Here is a 20,565-nt window from a genome sequence, read left to right on the forward strand (position 1 = left end):
GAGGTTGGCGAGGTTGTCCAAGAGGGTGGTGGTGTTGCGGTCGTTGGTCTTTTCAAGGTGAAAGTTGAGGTCTCCCAGAAGGATGTAATCTTTGGAGGGGAGTGCGTGTGGGGTGATGAAGTCCGTGATGTCTTCACTGAATTTTGCGCGGGGTCCTGGTGGTCTGTAGAGGAGAGTGCCTCTGAGTGTTGTTTTGGGATCGATGTGGATCTGGAAGTGAAGGTGTTCGGAGTTTGCGAGATTGACGTCGGAGCTGGTTGAGATGCGGATAGATTTCTTATGGACGATAGCGATTCCTCCTCCTGTGTGGCTGGTACGGTCTTTGTGGGTGATCTTATAGTCTTCAGGAATGGCAATTGTGATGTCTGGTGCGGAGGAAGCATTCATCCATGTTTCCGTAAGGAAGGCGATGTCCGGAGAAATGGTGTCTAGTAGATTCCATAGGTCAATGGCATGCCTGTGGATCGATCTGGTGTTGAGAAGGATGCATTGTAGGTGGTTGGGGTCGGGAATCTGTGGTGTGGTCGTAGCAGAGATGTTGTCGGTGCCGCTGAATTTGCAGGAGTAGCAGGAGAAAGATCCATGGGTGTGTCCAGGAGCGGCTTGGACGCAGTTGGGGGCGCGGCCGGGGTTAAGGGCTAGGAGGGTGGCGGCATCGTAGGTAATGCGGGAGGGCTGGGCAGCGCGAGGGGCAGGGGGTCTGGCGGTGGGCGCGGTCCAGGCGCGGACGGGCGTAGACGGGCTTACCTTTGGCGCACCTTCGGCGTGTCCGAAGCGCGTGGACGCTGCGCGTTGGGACATCTGTCTTAAGTGGAGAGTGGAGGGGGGCGGAGTGTGGGAGGGTCAGCAGGGAGGCGGGAGCGAGGTGGGGGAAGGGCCAGGGGATGTACACAAAATGGCAGCAACAACAACAAGCTTTGCAGCAGGGGAAACGGAGGTGCTTTTAAAAATCAAGTATCTCTGAACAAGCACAGCCAAGAAGTGCGCGCTGGCGATATGAAAGGCACTAATAATGCAGGCACTGTGGTTTAAATACAGACAGTGCAGTCAAGCGCTACTGATGGTAAATGGTCTGCACTCAAGCGCTATGATAAAAAAATGCAGAGGCAGAGTCAGGCGCTACAATCACAGGTTAACACTCAGCGCTATGAAGAGAATTCAGCAGAGTCAGGCGCTACAATACCAGGTCTTCTCTGGAGGAAGGCAAGGGGGAGCGACCGTTCGTGTCCAGGACGACACAGACGACTGATATGACAAAGACTGATGTATCATCGCTGACACACTGCATGACAGTAAGGGACCCCGCACTAGATGTCATTGACATACAGACACATGCTACTCCAGACGAAATCAAGAAATGGGCTGAACAAGGAGGGGTCCAGACAGATCAGGGTTGGATGACGAGGGGAAAAACCACATGGTTCCTCCCCGACTCTATGGTTCAAGTTATCATCAACACTGCACATAGCCCAGCACATTTAGGTGAAAAAGCCATGTTAGACAGTTTACAGAATCTCTGGTTCAACACGCATTTACGAGCAGCAGCAAAACAGAAAGTGTGTACCTGCATGAACTGTTGTCAGTTCAATCCAGGAAAAGGGATTCCCGTAGAGCAAGGTGGATTTCATCCTCCTGACTATCCTCTTGAAGTCCTCCAGATGGATTATATCCAGATGGACAGATGCCGAGGTTTCAAGTATGTCCTCGTAGTTGTATGTGCCCTATCCCGATGGACAGAAGCATATCCCGTTCCAGATTACACTGCCCCGACCACTGCCAGGCAGCTGGTTCGTGAGTTTTTCCCTCGATACGGTTTGCCCCGTGTCGTCTATTCAGACAACGGTCAGCCATTCTCGTCTGAACTGATGAAGCAGATCTCACTTCTATTGGGGTACCAGTGGAAGTTTCACTGTGTCCGGCATCCAGAGGCAGCAGGTCTCGTGGAGCGCCACAATCAGACTCTGAAAACTCGCCTTGCTAAAGTGTGTAAAGAGAAAGGCGTAGATTGGATAGTAGCATTACCAGTTGCACTGTTTTATATGAGAATGGTAGCCCATTCTAGGACAGGGCTATCTCCGTATGAGGTGGTCTTCGGTAGACCTCCTAATATGTGGGGGACGCCTCTGCCGAGAAAAATCACCGATGTCGAAAGTACTATGCTGACAGATTACCTTGCTTCCTTGATGTCTGCACTACAATCTTGTCGTTCACAGGTTGCTGCAGCCTTCCCAGACAACTCCGAGGTGAAGCCACATGCACTGGTCCCGGGGGATACTGTTGTTGTTCGGAACTTCGATAGGACGAGCCCTTTGGAGCCCCGCTGGAAGGAGCCGAAGATTGTTTTGTTAACAACCCGGACTGCAGTAAAGCTAGAGGGGAGGAAGGGCTGGGTACATTCCAGTCACGTGAAAAAATTTCATGGACTTTCGCCAAGCCCTGACTCCCAGAACTCTCAAGTACCAGAGACAGATACAAAACTCCCTTTTCGAGAGAAAACTCCCCAAGAGGAGTACAGACAAAAACTGAGGTCTAGTAAGTCAGACAGTTTAATTGTTTAAGTCCCCTCCTGGGTGAAGCGGTTAGGCAGTTTCTGACAATGCTCAAGTTAGACCCAAATAGAGAGAGAGATAGACAGGAGATCATGAAAAGAAATCGTTACTGTAAAAATCTCCGTAGTAGGTGCATCTGCACCCTGATTATTATGTTTTTTCTGAGTCTTACGTTAATTGGCATCAGCTTGATGTTGTACATGTATTTTCCGATTGCACATTCTTTTTCTAATGACACTGCAGAGCACTCGTTTAGTGAACTACCTCCACACGAACTGTCTTACCGACTTGCGCTGCGCAACAATACATTCATTCGTATGTTACACCATTCTCACCAGATCAACAATGCTACCAATTGTTGGATATGTGGCCGACTCCCTCCCTATCAGAACTACAAGGGAGCTCTGCCCCTCTTTCCGTATCCGTTTACACACAATGGTTCCTGTGGTGCATGGTTTAGTTTAATTAATTCTGTAGATGCTGATTCCATAGTTTTCCAGGGCAATTGGGTATGGGGAAATCTGAACACAGTTATGAATAAGGCATGTTTCCCAGACAAGGAGGGTCTTCCCCAAAGGACAGGGACCGACCTAGAAAATGAAGTGTATGGATTAGGCAGTTTTACACTCGACCTCATGATTCTAAATGTTCAGTCAGAAACTAGTCCGGACTTGCCATCTATGTCAGTATTACCAGTCAAAGGTGAATTATGTGTCAGAAAGAATGGTTCAGTACACCTAGGTCATAGTGAATGTACTACTGTGATCGAATTCAGTGATAAAGGCAAGTCTACATTCAAAGCTTCCCGCCATTCCTATTTCATTTGTGGCCATACAGCCTATATACGTTTACCCCTAGACTGGGATGGTACCCGTTACATTGCATTCCTACTGCCACCTGTTTTTCTAGCTCCTCCTGATTATCACAGGAATTCCCGCCTCAATCTAGTTAGGCACAAAAGAGACCTTCCATTAGTTGATTATACTGAAACCGCATGGGAACAATATACAGATTTCAATAAAGGATTATTTCCCTATTTAGGCACAGTGTCCAATAGTAAATTGATACGCAAATTAACCAGAACTCTTGAAGCAGTAGTGAATGAGACTACTTCAGCTTTGGGCAACTTAACAGAGGAGCAGTCTGCTATGAGACTTGTTGTTCTTCAGAACCGCCTTGTCCTTGACGTCATCCTGGCCGATAGGGGCGGGGCTTGTAGAGTCATCGGATCCAGTTGTTGCGTGTTTATTCCTAATAACGCGCCTTCGGTCTATACGGCCATCACCAGACTTCACGAAATTGCCCATCAGATACACCAGAACCCAGGCTCCTGGACTTGGTCCGGTTGGCTCTGGGGTGTAGTAACAGCCTGGGGATGGAAGCTATTGTCATTCCTAGGGATTATATTGGCCATTGTATTCAGTTGCTGTTTATGTCTTCAATGTGGGCCAGCGATTTGCGGCTTGTGCGCCACATCTTGTATTCCCCGCTCAAGTGCACGTTCCCATTCCCGATTAAAGAAAGAAGAACAAATGATGTTATACGAACAGATAGATGGTCACATGAAAATAGATATATCCTAATGGGTCCGTAGGGGACAAGGAGGGAATGAGGTAATTGGAATTTTTATGGTCAGGTATGTCCCCTAACGAGTACCCCATCGTCTCCATGTACGAGTTAAAGTGCATGTAACTTCCCTCCGCAACCGAATTTGAAGACGCAAATACATTTGCGTCCAACGTTAACATGTCCTCTTTCAGATCCACCATGAATGGATTGATAATTCAGTTCCTAAGTATGCCGTGCCACCGTCTTTACATGGTGCACTTTCACGTTTTTCCTGGCTCTGCCGAGTTAGGCCCTGATTCCTGCCATTGAACCACTTTTCCTGTCTCTGTCTCCGAAAGCTGCAACGTGGAGATGAAATGCATCCCTGACCTCTGCCTTACTTCCTGCCAAGCGAGCGGTGCCTGGCTCGGCCTGCTCTGCCTGCCAAAAACAGTATTTTGACTTCAAGTTATCAGCGTAGCCAGCTCAGCCTCCGAGAAAACACATTCCTGTCTAGTAAAATAAGTAAACAGCTCCTCGGCTGCAGAGTAAAGGGCAATGCCTTCCTGTCCTCCTCATGTAATTCATTGCTCCTGTTACCATGGTAGGCCCTGGCTCCGCGCATCTGCACCTAGACACGCATACCTTCAGTGTAGCATAGCCTCTGCCCGAAAGACCTTTTCCTCCAGTATAAACATCCTCCAAACACAAGATATCAGATATGTTTTAGGAACAGGTCGATCTGACATGCCAGACATATGTCTCTTCTACTAGTGTTAAAAGTCAGACTCTTAGCTTCCTCCAGACGCACGTCAATCACACGTCATATTAGCTGCGCACGCATTCAGGCCATAGGTTTCAGCTGACTCTGCAAGAATTCACTAAGCATCCACCCACTTATGACACTTTTCTGTGACGTCTCTAGTTCACGCCTCTGTGCACACCCATGTTCACGCCTTTTTGCAACGCACATGTGTTCTTATCATATACATTTCACTAGTCACGCCTACTGTATGCAATACTATTGTGTCATTTTACTATATATGCCATGTACTGTGAATAAATCGTTGACATCTTTCCTGACATCCTCCCTTGCATACCCGAACCCTTGTATTGATGGAATAGATCTCCATTGACTCGAGTCATTTCTGAATTAAAGCCCTTTAAGACTCAGACACCCCGGACTCTGCCTTTCATTTTATTGAGCTATTCTTGAACTTGTAATTATATGGAAAAATGATACGGTAAAATATTTACCACAGTGCCTCCATTACAGGGATGATTGTTTATGTGCAAGAAGGTGCCCTGTCCCTGTGTCATCCTTGCACCATGGTGCATTGGTGCCTCCATTACAGGGATGATTGTTTATGTGCAAGAAGGTGCCCCGTCCCTGTGTCATTCTTGCACCACAGTGCATGGGTGCCTCCATTAGAGGGATGATTGTTTATGTGAACGAAGGTGCCCCATCCCTGTGTCATTCTTGCACCACAGTGCATGGGTGCCTCCATTAGAGGGATGATTGTTTATGTGCAAGAAGGTGCCCCGTCCCTGTGTCTTCCTTGCACCATGGTTCATGGGTGCCTCCATTAGAGGGATGATTGTTTATGTGCAAGAAGGTGCCCCGTCCCTGTGCCATCCTTGCACGATGGTGCATGGGTGCCTCCATTACAGGGATGATTGTTTATGTGCACGAAGGTGCCCCATCCCTGTGTCATCCTTGCACCATGGTGCATGGGTGCCTCCATCACAGGGATGATTGTTTATGTGCAGGAAGGTGCCCCATCCCTGTGTCATCCTTGCACCCTGGTGCATGGGTGCCTCCATTACAGGGATGATTGTTCATGTGCAAGAAGGTGCCCCATCCCTGTGTCATCCTTGCACCATGGTTCATGGGTGCCTCCATTAGAGGGATGATTGTTTATGTGCAAGAAGGTGCCCCATCCCTGTGTCATCCTTGCACCATGGTTCATGGGTGCCTCCATTAGAGGGATGATTGTTTATGTGCACGAAGGTGCCCCATCCCTGTGTCATCCTTGCACCATGGTGCATGGGTGCCTCCATTACAGGGATGATTGTTTATGTGCAGGAAGGTGCCCCGTCCCTGTGTCATCCTTGCACCATAGTTCATGGGTGCCTCCATTAGAGGGATGATTGTTTATGTGCAAGAAGGTGCCCCGTCCCTGTGTCATCCTTGCACCATGGTGCATGGGTGCCTCCATTACAGGGATGATTGTTTATGTGCAAGAAGGTGCCCCATCCCTGTGTCATCCTTGCACCCTGGTGCATGGGTGCCTCCGTCACAGGGATGATTGTTCATGTGCAAGAAGGTGCCCCATCCCTGTGTCATCCTTGCACCATGGTTCATGGGTGCCTCCATTAGAGGGATGATTGTTTATGTGCAAGAAGGTGCCCCATCCCTGTGTCATTCTTGCACCACAGTGCATGGGTGCCTCCATTAGAGGGATGATTGTTTATGTGCAAGAAGGTGCCCCGTCCCTGTGTCTTCCTTGCACCATGGTTCATGGGTGCCTCCATTAGAGGGATGATTGTTTATGTGCAAGAAGGTGCCCCGTCCCTGTGTCATCCTTGCACCGTGGAGCATGGGTGCCTCCATTAGAGGGATGATTGTTTATGTGTAAGAAGGTGCCCCATCCCTGTGTCATCCTTGCACCATGGTGCATGGGTGCCTCCATTAGAGGGATGATTGTTTATGTGTAAGAAGGTGCCCCATCCCTGTGTCATCCTTGCACCATGGTGCATGGGTGCCTCCATTACAGGGATGATTGTTTATGTGCAGGAAGGTGCCCCATCCCTGTGTCATCCTTGCACCATGGTGCATGGGTGCCTCCATCACAGGGATGATTGTTTATGTGCAGGAAGGTGCCCCATCCCTGTGTCATCCTTGCGTCATGGTGCATGGGTGCCTCCATTACAGGGATGATTGTTTATGTGCAGGAAGGTGCCCCATCCCTGTGTCATCCTTGCACCATGGTGCATGGGTGCCTCCATCACAGGGATGATTGTTCATGTGCAGGAAGGTGCCCCGTCCCCGTGTCTTCCTTGCGTCATGGTGCGTGGGTGCCTCCATCACAGGGATGATTGTTTATGTGCAAGAAGGTGCCCCATCCCTGTGTCATCCTTGCACCCTGGTGCATGGGTGCCTCCATTAGAGGGATGATTGTTTATGTGCAGGAAGGTGCCCCGTCCCTGTGTCATCCTTGCACCATGGAGCATGGGTGCCTCCATTCCAGGGATGATTGTTTATGTGCAGGAAGGTGCCCCGTCCCTGTGTCATCCTTGCGCCATGGAGCATGGGTGTCTCCATTACAGGGATGATTGTTTATGTGCAGGAAGGTGCCCCATCCCTGTGTCATCCTTGCGTCATGGTGCATGGGTGCCTCCATTACAGGGATGATTGTTTATGTGCAGGAAGGTGCCCCATCCCTGTGTCATCCTTGCACCCTGGTGCATGGGTGCCTCCATTAGAGGGATGATTGTTTATGTGCACGAAAGTGACCCATCCCTGTGTCTTCCTTGCACCATGGTGCATGGGTGCCTCCGGTACAGGGATGATTGTTTATGTGCAAGAAGGTGCCCCATCCCTGTGTCATCCTTGCACCCTGGTGCATGGGTGCCTCCATTAGAGGGATGATTGTTTATGTGCAAGAAGGTGCCCCGTCCCTGTGTCATCCGTGCACCATGGTGCATGGGTGCCTCCATTACAGGGATGATTGTTTATGTGCACGAACGTGCCCCATCCCTGTGTCATCCTTGCACCATGGTGCATGGGTGCCTCCATCACAGGGATGATTGTTTATGTGCAGGAAGGTGCCCCATCCCTGTGTCATCCTTGCACCCTGGTGCATGGGTGCCTCCATTACAGGGATGATTGTTTATGTGCAGGAAGGTGCCCCATCCCTGTGTCATCCTTGCACCATGGTGCATGGGTGCCTCCGTTACAGGGATGATTGTTTATGTGCAGGAAGGTGCCCCATCCCTGTGTCATCCTTGCACCATGGTGCATGGGTGCCTCCATTACAGGGCTGATTGTTTATGTGCAGGAAGGTGCCCGTCCCTGTGTCATCCTTGCACCATGGTGCATGGGTTCCTCCGTTACAGGGATGATTGTTTATGTGCAGGAAGGTGCCCCGTCCCTGTGTCATCCTTGCACCATAGTTCATGGGTGCCTCCATTAGAGGGATGATTGTTTATGTGCAAGAAGGTGCCCCATCCCTGTGTCATCCTTGCACCATGGTTCATGGGTGCCTCCATTAGAGGGATGATTGTTTATGTGCAAGAAGGTGCTCCATCCCTGTGTCATCCTTGCACCATGGTTCATGGGTGCCTCCATTAGAGGGATGATTGTTTATGTGCACGAAGGTGCCCCATCCCTGTGTCATCCTGGTACCATGGTGCACGGGTGCCTCCATTACAGGGATGATTGTTTATGTGCAGGAAGGTGCCCCGTCCCTGTGTCATCCTTGCACCATAGTTCATGGGTGCCTCCATTAGAGGAATGATTGTTTATGTGCAAGAAGGTGCCCCATCCCTGTGTCATCCTTGCGTCATGGTGCATGGGTGCCTCCATCACAGGGATGATTGTTTATGTGCAAGAAGGGGCACCATCCCTGTGTCATCCTTGCGTCATGGTTCATGGGTGCCTCCGTTACAGGGATGATTGTTTATGTGCAGGAAGGTGCCCCATCCATGTGTCATCCTTGCACCATGGTCCATGGGTGCCTCCATTACAGGGATGATTGTTTATGTGCAAGAAGGTGCCCCATCCCTGTGTCATCCTTGCACCATGGTGCATGGGTGCCTCCATTACACGGATGATTGTTTATGTGCAGGAAGGTGCCCCATCCCTGTGTCATCCTTGCCTCATGGTGCATGGGTGCCTACATTAGAGGGATGATTGTTTATGTGCAAGAAGGTGCCCCATCCCTGTGTCATCCTTGCACCATGGTGCATGGGTGCCCCCATTACAGGGATGATTGTTTATGTGCAGGTAGGTGCCCCATCCCTGTATCATCCTTGGACCCTGGTGCATGGGTGCCTCCATCACAGGGATGATTGTTTATGTGCAGGAAGGTGCCCCATCCCTGTGTCATCCTTGCACCATGGTGCATGGGTGCCTCCATTAGAGGGATGATTGTTTATGTGCAAGAAGGTGCCCCGTCCCTGTGTCATTCTTGCACCATGGTGCATGGGTGCCCCCATTACAGGGATGATTGTTTATGTGAAGGAAGGTGCCCCGTCCCTGTGTCATCCTTGCACCATAGTTCATGGGTGCCTCCATTAGAGGGATGATTGTTTATGTGCAAGAAGGTGCCCCGTCCCTGTGTCATCCTTGCACCATGGTGCATGGGTGCCTCCATTACAGGGATGATTGTTTATGTGCAGGAAGGTGCCCCGTCCCTGTGTCATCCTTGCACCATGGTGCATGGGTGCCTCCGTTACAGGGATGATTGTTTATGTGCAGGAAGGTGCCCCGTCCCTGTGTCTTCCTTGCACCATGGTGCACGGGTGCCTCCATTACAGGGATGATTGTTTATGTGCAGGAAGGTGCCCCATCCATGTGTCATCCTTGTACCATGGTGCATGGGTGCCTCCATCACAGGGATGATTGTTTATGTGCAGGAAGGTGCCCCATCCATGTGTCATCCTTGCGTCATCGTGCATGGGTACGTCCGTCACAGGGATGATTGTTTATGTGCAGGAAGGTGCCCCATCCCTGTGTCATCCTTGCGTCATGGTGCATGGGTGCCTCCATTACAGGGATGATTGTTCCTGTGCAGGAAGGTGCCCCGTCCCTGTGTCATCCTTGCACCATGGTGCACGGGTGCCTCCATTACAGGGATGATTGTTTATGTGCAGGAAGGTGCCCCATCCCTGTGTCATCCTTGCACCATGGTGCACTGGTGCCTCCATTACAGGGATGATTGTTTATGTGCAGTAAGGTGCCCCATCCCTGTGTCATCCTTGCACCCTGGTGCACGGGTGCCTCCATTACAGGGATGATTGTTTATGTGCAGGAAGGTGCCCCTTCCCTGTGTCATCGTTGCACCATGGTGCATGGGTGCCTCCATTACAGGGATGATTGTTTATGTGCACGAAGGTGCCCCTTCCCTGTGTCATCGTTGCACCATGGTGCATGGGTGCCTCCATTACAGGGATGATTGTTTATGTGCAGGAAGGTGCCCCATCCCTGTGTCATCCGTGCACCATGGTTCATGGGTGCCTCCATTACAGGGATGATTGTTTATGTGCAGGAGGGTGCCCCATCCCTGTGTCATCCTTGCACCCTGGTGCATGGGTGCCTCCATTACAGGGATGATTGTTTATGTGCAGGAAGGTGCCCCTTCCCTGTGTCATCCTTGCACCCTGGTGCATGGGTGCCTCAATTACAGGGATGATTGTTTATGTGCAGGAAGGTGCCCCTTCCCTGTGTCATCGTTGCACCATGGTGCATGGGTGCCTCCATTACAGGGATGATTGTTTATGTGCAGGAAGGTGCCACTTCCCTGTGTCATCCTTGCACCCTGGTGCATGGGTGCCTCCATTACAGGGATGATTGTTTATGTGCAGGAAGGTGCTCCGTCCCTGTGTCATCCTTGCACCATGGTGCATGGGTGCCTCCATTACAGGGATGATTGTTTATGTGAAGGAAGGTGCCCCGTCCCTGTGTCATCCTTGCACCATGGTGCACGGGTGCCTCCATTACAGGGATGATTGTTTATGTGCAGGAAGGTGCCCCGTCCCTGTGTCATCCTTGCACCATGGTGCACCGGTGCCTCCATTACAGAGATGATTGTTCATGTGCAGGAAGGTGCCCCGTCCCTTTGTCATCCTTGCACCATGGTTCATGGGTACCTCCATTAGAGGGATGATTGTTTATGTGCAAGAAGGTGCCCCGTCCCTGTGTCATCCTTGCACCATGGAGCATGGGTGCCTCCGTCACAGGGATGATTGTTTATGTGCACGAAGGTGCCCCGTCCCTGTGTCATCCTTGCACCATGGCGCATGGGTGCCCCCATTACAGGGATGATTGTTTATGTGAAGGAAGGTGCCCCGTCCCTGTGTCATCCTTGCACCATGGTGCATGGGTGCCTCCGTTACAGGGATGATTGTTTATGTGCAGGAAGGTGCCCCGTCCCTGTGTCTTCCTTGCACCATGGTGCATGGGGGCCTCCATTAGAGGGATGATTGTTTATGTGAAGGAAGGTGCCCCGTCCCTGTGTCATCCTTGCACCATGGTGCATGGGTGCCTCCATCACAGGGATGATTGTTTATGTGCAGGAAGGTGCCCCATCCATGTGTCATCCTTGCGTCATCGTGCATGGGTGCCTCCGTTACAGGGATGATTGTTTATGTGCAGGAAGGTGCCCCATCCCTGTGTCATCCTTGCGTCATCGTGCATGGGTGCCTCCGTTACAGGGATGATTGTTCATGTGCAGGAAGGTGCCCCGTCCCTGTGTCATCCTTGCGTCATCGTGCATGGGTGCCTCCATTACAGGGATGATTGTTTATGTGCAGGAAGGTGCCCCGTCCCTGTGTCATCCTTGCACCATGGTGCATGGGTGCCTCCGTTACAGGGATGATTGTTTATGTGCAAGAAGGTGCCCCATCCCTGTGTCATCCTTGCACCATGGTGCATGGGTGCCTCCATCACAGGGATGATTGTTCATGTGCAGGAAGGTGCCCCGTCCCTGTGTCATCCTTGCACCATGGTGCATGGGTGCCTCCATTACAGGGATGATTGTTCATGTGCAGGAAGGTGCCCCATCCCTGTGTCTACCTTGCACCATGGTGTATTGGTTCCTCCGTCACAGGAATGATTGTTTATGTGCAAGAAGGTGCCCCATCCCTGTGTCATCCTGCGCCCTGGTGCATGGGTGCCTCCATCACAGGGATGATTGTTTATGTGCAGGAAGGTGCCCCGTCCCTGTGTCTTCCTTGCACCATGGTGCATGGGTGCCTCCATCACAGGGATGATTGTTTATGTGCAGGAAGGTGCCCCATCCATGTGTCATCCTTGCGTCATCGTGCATGGGTGCCTCCGTTACAGGGATGATTGTTTATGTGCAGGAAGGTGCCCCATCCCTGTGTCATCCTTGCGTCATCGTGCATGGGTGCCTCCGTTACAGGGATGATTGTTCATGTGCAGGAAGGTGCCCCGTCCCTGTGTCATCCTTGCGTCATCGTGCATGGGTGCCTCCATTACAGGGATGCTTGTTTATGTGCAGGAAGGTGCCCCATCCCTGTGTCGTCCTTGCGCCATGGTGCACGGGTGCCTCCATTACAGGGATGATTGTTCATGTGCAGGAAGGTGCCCCATCCCTGTGTTGTCCTTGCACCCTGGAGCACGGGTGCCTCCATTACAGGGATGATTGTTCATGTGCAGGAAGGTGCCCCATCCCTGTGTCGTCCTTGCACCGTGGAGCATGGGTGCCTCCATTACAGGGATGATTGTTCATGTGCAGGAAGGTGCCCCATCCCTGTGTCATCCTTGCACCCTGGAGCATGGGTGCCTCCATTACAGGGATGATTGTTTATGTGCAGGAAGGTGCCCCGTCCCTGTGTCATCCTTGCACCGTGGTGCATGGGTGCCTCCATTACAGGGATGATTGTTTATGTGCAGGAAGGTGCCCCATCCCTGTGTCATCCTTGCACCGTGGAGCATGGGTGCCTGCATTACAGGGATGATTGTTTATGTGAAGGAAGGTGCCCCGTCCCTGTGTCTTCCTTGCACCATGGTGCATGGGTGCCTCCATCACAGGGATGATTGTTTATGTGCAGGAAGGTGCCCCATCCATGTGTCATCCTTGCGTCATCGTGCATGGGTGCCTCCGTTACAGGGATGATTGTTTATGTGCAGGAAGGTGCCCCATCCCTGTGTCATCCTTGCGTCATCGTGCATGGGTGCCTCCGTTACAGGGATGATTGTTCATGTGCAGGAAGGTGCCCCGTCCCTGTGTCATCCTTGCGTCATCGTGCATGGGTGCCTCCATTACAGGGATGATTGTTTATGTGCAGGAAGGTGCCCCGTCCCTGTGTCATCCTTGCGCCATGGTGCACGGGTGCCTCCATTACAGGGATGATTGTTCATGTGCAGGAAGGTGCCCCATCCCTGTGTCGTCCTTGCACCATGGTGCACCGGTGCCTCAATTACAGGGATTATTGTTTATGTGCAGGAAGGTGCCCCTTCCCTGTGTCATCGTTGCACCATGGTGCATGGGTGCCTCCATTACAGGGATGATTGTTTATGTGCAGGAAGGTGCTCCGTCCCTGTGTCATCCTTGCACCATGGTGCATGGGTGCCTCCATTACAGGGATGATTGTTTATGTGCAGGAAGGTGCCCCGTCCCTGTGTCATCATTGCACCATGGTGCATGGGTGCCTCCGTTACAGGGATGATTGTTTATGTGCAGGAAGGTGCCCCATCCCTGTGTCATCCTTGCACCATGGTGCATGGGTGCCTCCGTTACAGGGATGATTGTTTATGTGCAGGAAGGTGCCCCATCCCTGTGTCATCCTTGCACCATGGAGCATGGGTGCCTCCATTACAGGGATGATTGTTTATGTGCAGGAAGGTGCCCCGTCCTTGTGTCATCCTTGCACCATGGTGCACGGGTGCCTCCATTACAGGGATGATTGTTCATGTGCAGGAAGGTGCCCCGTCCCTATGTCATCCTTGCACCATGGTGCATGGGTGCCTCCATTACAGGGATGTTTGTTCATGTGCAGGAAGGTGCTCCGTCCCTGTGTCATCCTTGCACCATGGTGCATGGGTGCCTCCATTACAGGGATGTTTGTTCATGTGCAGGAAGGTGCCCCATCCCTGTGTCATCCTTGCACCATGGTGCATGGGTGCCTCCGTTACAGGGATGTTTGTTCATGTGCAGGAAGGTGCCCCATCCCTGTGTCAGCCTTGCACCCTGGTGCATGGGTTCCTCCGTTACAGGGATGATTGTTTATGTGCAGGAAGGTGCCCCATCCCTGTGTCATCCTTGCACCATGGTGCATGGGTGCCTCCATTACAGGGATGATTGTTTATGTGCAGGAAGGTGCCCCGTCCCTGTGTCTTCCTTGCACCATGGTGCACGGGTGCCTCCATTACAGGGATGATTGTTCATGTGCAGGAAGGTGCCCCGTCCCTATGTCATCCTTGCACCATGGTGCATGGGTGCCTCCATTACAGGGATGTTTGTTCATGTGCAGGAAGGTGCTCCGTCCCTGTGTCATCCTTGCACCATGGTGCATGGGTGCCTCCATTACAGGGATGATTGTTTATGTGCAGGAAGGTGCCCCATCCCTGTGTCATCCTTGCACCCTGGTGCATGGGTGCCTCCGTTACAGGGATGATTGTTTATGTGCAGGAAGGTGCCCCGTCCCTGTGTCATCCTTGCACCATGGTGCATGGGTACCTCCGTTACAGGGATGATTGTTCATGTGCAGGAAGGTGCCCCATCCCTGTGTCGTCCTTGCACCCTGGTGCATGGGTGCCTCCATTACAGGGATGTTTGTTCATGTGCAGGAAGGTGCCCCATCCCTGTGTCATCCTTGCACCATGGTGCATGGGTGCCTCCATTACAGGGATGATTGTTTATGTGCAGGAAGGTGCCCCATACCTGTGTCATCCTTGCACCCTGGTGCATGGGTGCCTCCATTACAGGGATGATTGTTTATGTGCAGGAAGGTGCCCCTCCCTGTGTCACCCTTGCACCATGGTGCACGGGTGCCTCCATTACAGGGATGATTGTTTATGTGCAGGAAGGTGGCCCGTCCCTGTGTCATCCTTGCACCATGGTGCATGGGTGCCTCCATTACAGGGATGATTGTTTATGTGCACGAAGGTGCCCCATCCCTGTGTCATCCTTGCACCATGGTGCATGGGTGCCTCCATTACAGGGATGTTTGTTCATGTGCAGGAAGGTGCTCCGTCCCTGTGTCATCCTTGCACCATGGTGCATGGGTGCCTCCATTACAGGGATGATTGTTTATGTGCACGAAGGTGCCCCATCCCTGTGTCATCCTTGCGTCATGGTGCATGGGTGCCTCCATTACAGGGATGTTTGTTCATGTGCAGGAAGGTGCCCCATCCCTGTGTCATCCTGCGCCCTGGTGCATGGGTTCCTCCATTACAGGGATGTTTGTTCATGTGCACGAAGGTGCCCCATCCCTGTGTCATCCTGCGCCCTGGTGCATGGGTGCCTCCATTACAGGGATGATTGTTTATGTGCACGAAGGTGCCCCATCCCTGTGTCATCCTTGCGTCATGGTGCATGGGTGCCTCCATTACAGGGATGTTTGTTCATGTGCACGAAGGTGCCCCATCCCTGTGTCATCCTTGCACCATGGTGCGTGGGGGCCTATATTACAGGGATGATTGTTTATGTGCAGGAAGGTGCCCGTCCCTGTGTCATCCTTGCACCGTGGTGCATGGGTGCCTCCATTACAGGGATGATTGTTTATGTGCAGGAAGGTGCCCCATCCCTGTGTCATCCTTGCACCATGGTACATGGGTGCCTCCATCACAGGGATGATTGTTCATGTGCAGGAAGGTGCCCCATCCCTATGTCATCCTTGCACCATGGTGCATGGGTGCCTCCATTACAGGGATGTTTGTTCATGTGCAGGAAGGTGCCCCGTCCCTTTGTCATCCTTGCACCATGGTGCATGGGTGTCTCCATTACAGGGATGATTGTTTATGTGCACGAAGGTGCCCCATCCCTGTGTCATCCTTGCACCCTGGTGCATGGGTGCCTCCATTACAGGGCTGATTGTTTATGTGCAGGAAGGTGCCCCATCCCTGTGTCATCCTTGCACCATGGTGCATGGGTGCCTCCATTACAGGGCTGATTGTTCATGTGCAGGAAGGTGCCCCATCCCTATGTCATCCTTGCACCATGGTGCATGGGTGCCTCCATTACAGGGATGTTTGTTCATGTGCAGGAAGGTGCCCCGTCCCTTTGTCATCCTTGCACCATGGTGCATGGGTGTCTCCATTACAGGGATGATTGTTTATGTGCACGAAGGTGCCCCATCCCTGTGTCATCCTTGCACCCTGGTGCATGGGTGCCTCCATTACAGGGCTGATTGTTTATGTGCAGGAAGGTGCCCCATCCCTGTGTCATCCTTGCACCATGGTGCATGGGTGCCTCCATTACAGGGCTGATTGTTTATGTGCAGGAAGGTGCCCGTCCCTGTGTCATCCTTGCACCATGGTGCATGGGTTCCTCCGTTACAGGGATGATTGTTTATGTGCAAGAAGGTGCCCCATCCCTGTGTCATCCTGCGCCCTGGTGCACGAGTGCCTCCATTACAGGGCTGATTGTTTATGTGCAGGAAGGTGCCCGTCCCTGTGTCATCCTTGCACCATGGTGCATGGGTGCCTCCATTACAGGGATGATTGTTTATGTGCAGGACGGAGCACCTTCCTGCACAAAAACAATCTTTAATGGCAATTTGCTCCTTATATGTGTGCTGCAGAATGCAGCACACATAGAAAGAGAAAAAAAAATATTAAAAAAATTCCGAGTTGCGCTATTGTAACACCACCCTTTCAATGGCGCTAGCTTTTGGCGCTGCCTCAGATGGACTATTTCATGTAAATCTGAGGCCGTGTCAAAAAGCATAGGGTGTTGCCTGGGTCCACCCACAGCAACACACACTGCAGTCTCCTTTAATACAGAAAGCTGCACCAAAGGGTATGATATTTACAAGGTGGTGTTAAAACTGTTTGTGGCCTGTACAATAATTCTCTTTGTAATTTAGTAGCTGCGGGTGCACCAATCCCAGAATCATGGAAAGGGGCCGGAATTACCACCATTTTTACAAAAAGGTAAGCGTCAAGACCCTTCAAATTACTAACTGATTAGTTTAATAGATGCTTTACAAAAAATGTATGCTAGGCAAATTTTAACAAAACCAAATGACAGGATTGAGAAGAAATTAATTCTTTCAAAATACCGGGCTGGATTTAGAGTCAGAACCAGCACAATTGACCAGGTCTTTAGATTTCTCTGTATGAGCTGGAAATATACAATTTTAAAGAAAGGTCATCTGTATATTGCCTTTGTCGACCTGAGGGCCACATTCAACCTCATCCCTAGAAACCCACTCTGGCAATCATTAAAATATCAAGGGGCACCAGGAAAACTCCTCGTGCAAATAATAGGATTGCACGAGGATAACTATGCAAACGTTAGATGGGGTCCGAGGGGTGAACTCACTGAGGCAATTCCAGTACAAAGGAGCGTAAGGCAAGGGTGTGTGTTGGCGCCCACCCTATTTTCATTGTACATAAACGATATACCAGAGCATTTATTGGGTTGCACAAATGATTCTCCTAAGTTAGAGGGGGCACAAGTACCAGCCCTTTTATTTGCAGATGACACGATTTCAATATCTCAAAACCCAAAAGGTTTACAATGTCTAATAGACTTTTTCAGTGCATACTGTGACACTAAGGGCCCAGAAATACATTTTAGCAAAACAAAATACATGGCAGTTAACCCACATACATCTTTAAAAACGAATTTAAGGGTTCCACAAACAGCACCTTGTGATTACAAGCAGGACCCAGGGTTAGCTACACGTACCAGGCGGGACCCACTGCTTCTGTTACCGCTCTCCCTCCACTGCAGCACCTTCAACACCTTCGTTGCAGCAGCCGAGTGGGGGAGAGTGAGGGGGCCTCTGAACTCCAACTCCCAAGAGCCCCTGCGACCGGAAGTCGCACAACAGGAAATAGCGCCAGGCGGCGTATTTAAATCGCGCACTAATCCCCGCGTCGCGGGGCGTCGGGCGAAGCCCGGGCAAAGGGCGGGCCCTCTACGGCCCTCCAAGGCCGGATAAGGCTGGGCTGGGCCACCCCACTAATTTCAGGACTGTAGCTACAAGACTTGGCACTTACAAAGGTACTGTATCCCAATCCCTAGACGAAATGCGTTACTTACCTGTAACAGCAGTTATCCAGTATTGGTGTCTTTCATAGATTCACATGCCTGAATCATTCCCCGTCGCTGAGACGGGAGCCTCCGGTACATAAAAAAGTAATGTCCTAAGGACATACATAGAGAATATAGGCCTAAGGGCCTCCCCTTTTGGGGCCTTTCCACGTCCTTATGTAAAAGGACCGAACTCTCATCGTTAGCCAATCAGCTCCGACCTCCTTCTAGAACCTTCCCGGGAGGAGCCTCCGTCCCTCAGATTTTCGTACGCACCCAGCTAGGGTGTCGCAATGTAGACATAGAGGTACGTGAGTCCTTACCGGGGAGGCGGGAGGGTTGCATGTGAATCTATGAAAGACACCAATACTGGATAACTGCTGTTACAGGTAAGTAACGCATTTCTTATCCAGTATTTGGGTGTCTTTCATAGATTCACATGCCTGAATCAGAGTAGCCAGCAGTTATACATGCATAGTGGTAAAGCACATTCTCACATCTAGCAGGCCTGCATAGATTACAGACAACATGAGAGAAACATGGTAATATACAGTCATGCATATAGCAGAGAAAACCATGAGGAATGTGCATACCTGGATGGCGGGACGAGGTAAGGCTCACCTTATTGGAAGAGATGGCGCAGCACCGCTTGTCCCACTGCAGCGTCCTTCTGCAGTTCGATGTCCAGGCAGTAGTGCTTGGAAAAGGTATGCGGGGACTTCCATGTCGCCGCTCGGCAGATGTCCAGGATCGTCACTCCAGCGAAGAGCGCTGCTGACGTTGACATCGCTCTGGTCGAGTGGGCAGCCACTCGGTCTGTCAAAGGCCGTCCGGCCTGATCATGGCAGAAAGCAATTGCTGAAGAAATCCAGCGTGAGATGCTCTGTTTTGTCAAGGGCAGCCCCATTCTCGGGTTGCTGTAGGCTACAAAGAGTTGAGAAGACTTCCTGACGTCTTTGGTCCTGTCCAAGTAGAATTTGAGACACCTCTTAATGTCCAGGGAATGCAGCGCCCTTTCCGCTGCCGTGGAAGGGTCCGGAAAGAACGACTTGAGGACAATTGGTTCGTTCAGATGAAAGTCTGACGGCACTTTCGGAATGAATTTAGGGTTGGGCCTGAGTACCACTCGGTCGTGCCTGAATTGGAGATACGGTTCCTGAATGGACAGCGCCTGAAGTTCGCTGACCCTTCTGGCCGACGTCAGGGCTAGCAGGAGAGCCGTTTTCCAGGAAAGATGCTTGAGCGATGCCCGGTGTATGGGCTCGAATGGGTGTTTCATCAATTGGTTTAGCACCAAGTTCAACTGCCAGGTTGGAGGAACTTTCCGAGGCCTCGGAAAGGATCTGTAAAGGCCTTTTAGAAATTGTTTCACCAGTCGACTGGACCAGAGGGAGGGTCCCGATGGGGTCCTGGTGAACCTAGAAATCGCAGCCAGATGAACCTTAATGGAGGCGTGAGCCAGTCCCGATTGAGCCAGGTGCAGTAGGTATGGTAGCAGCTGTACTGGGGTGACCCGGAGCGGGTGTAAGTCGTGTTCCGAACACCACACGCAGAACCTCTTCCACTTCAGCGAGTAGGTCTTGGTCGTGCTGCTCGCTCTCGCCTTGGCCAGTACTGCCCTGCAGTCCTGCGGTATGTCTAGCTCCCCGAACTCAAGGTGCTCAGGAGCCAAGCCGATAAGTTGAGCGAACGGAGGTTCGGGTGGTGTACCTGGCCTCCGGACATTGTCAAGAGGTTCGGGAGTTGTCGCAGGTGAATCGGGGGCCTGGTGGATAGGCGAAGAAGATCCGAGAACCAATGTTGTCTCGGCCAGTACGGAGCAATCAGTATCAGCGTGCACGGTTCCGTCCTCATCTTCCGGAGGAGCCTCGGTATCATCGGGAACGGCGGAAAAGCGTACGCAAACACGCTGGACCAGCCGATGGAAAAAGCATTTCCCAGCGACCCCCGTTGGGGATGCCAGCTTGCGTAGCTTCGGCATTTGGTGTTCTCCGCCGTCGCGAAGAGATCGATCCTCGGGGTGCCCCATTGTGAGAAGACGTGGGCCACCGCGTCGCCGTTGAGCTCCCATTCGTGGGAGAGAGAGGTCCGCCTGCTGAGGGCGTCCGCGATAGTGTTCTCCTTCCCTGGAACGTACTCCGCCTTGAGGGAGAGGCCGTGCGCCACCAACCAGTTCCAGATTTTTTGCGATTCTCGTGAGAGAGAGAGAGATCGCGTTCCCCCTTGTTTGTTCAGGTAGTGCATCGTCGTGGTGTTGTCTGTTTTGACGAGCACAGGGGAAGAGCCGATGCGTGGCAGGAAGGCCTGTAGAGCCAGGTACACTGCCCTCAGTTCCAGGAGGTTGATGTGTAGTTGTGTTTCCTGGGCGTCCCATTTGCCGCTGACTCGAAGGTCTAACAGTACTGCGCCCCAGCCTTCCAGTGAGGCATCGGTCGTGATGACCAGTGGTGCCGGCGGCAGGAGGAACGGCAATCCGGCCGTCAGGTGAGTCCTGTTTCTCCACCACAGCAGGGCCT

Source organism: Lissotriton vulgaris, chromosome 4_1 (genome assembly GCF_964263255.1).
Source record: "Lissotriton vulgaris chromosome 4_1, aLisVul1.2, whole genome shotgun sequence".
Lineage (NCBI taxonomy): Eukaryota > Metazoa > Chordata > Amphibia > Caudata > Salamandridae > Lissotriton > Lissotriton vulgaris.